The following is a 1,054-nucleotide window of genomic DNA, read 5'->3' as shown; positions in this document are numbered from 1 at the left end:
CATCGCGCCCAAGGAGCCCCCGGCGCTGCCCTCCCGCACCCGGGACAGCCCCGGCCACGTGCAGCCGCCAGCACTCAGATGCCCCGCAATGAAATGTCTGGCACCGAGGGGCCAAAAGCCAGAGGCCCCCCTGCTTCGTGCCTGGGCTACATGAACAGACCACACCGCGCTGGCCCTGGGCAAGCCCCACAAACAGGGGCAAGATCTCTGGGCGCACCCGTCCTATTGCCGCTCCAAACTGTGCCGGAGGGAACCTGTATCCTTGATGTGCGACCGCTGGGAAAGAGAGCAGGCTTTGTTCCATGCTAGACCTGTCTGCCATGTTTACTACATGCACCCTAGCAGCCTTTCATACAGTCTCACTCTACAGGCAAGCAAGGGCTTACACTCCTCTCCTTCCATGCTACTCTATCTAACTGTTTCAAGTTGCATTGTGACACCCGGTGCATAAGGTACCATTTTCATGACTAAGCCTTTGTCTTCCTGAATGTCTTATTTCTTGTGCAGAGGATGGCAAAACCCTACTGTTAGGGGGCCCTTTGACCCTGTACCCCCCAGTGCTCAGCGCATCACATTACATTTCACAGATAAACTGATCACAGAAGCAATTCAGTCCAAATCACAAGGACTAGCATGAGAGAGAAGGCTGGCATGAGGCTGGCCAGGGGAGAAATAACCTCTCAGGATGGACCTCACAGACCCAGCAGGCCCCTGCTCTTATTCAGAAGGCAGTTGTCTTACGTAGAGGTTTGACGATGGTTTTGCATGGGATGGTTTGGATAGGGATGATTCTGCCTCCGGCAGGGGTTTGGACTCGATGGCCTCTGGAGGTCCCTTACAGTACAGGATCAGGTGCACAAGTGCCTCCTCTGAGAAAGGCAGGCAACGTTCTTTGAGCAGATGTGGTATCTTTTATTAGACCAACTGAGTAGTTGGAAAAGTTTTTTCCAACCACTCAATTGATCTAATAAAAGATACCACATCTCAAAGATCCTTGCCTGCTTATGTCCTTAGACCAAAACGGCTGTGACCAGAAACCCAGCATCCTTTGAGA

Source organism: Gavialis gangeticus, unplaced genomic scaffold (assembly GCF_001723915.1).
Source record: "Gavialis gangeticus isolate Ggan-Ray unplaced genomic scaffold, GavGan_comp1, whole genome shotgun sequence".
Lineage (NCBI taxonomy): Eukaryota > Metazoa > Chordata > Crocodylia > Gavialidae > Gavialis > Gavialis gangeticus.
Note: the sequence above shows the minus strand (reverse complement) of the source record.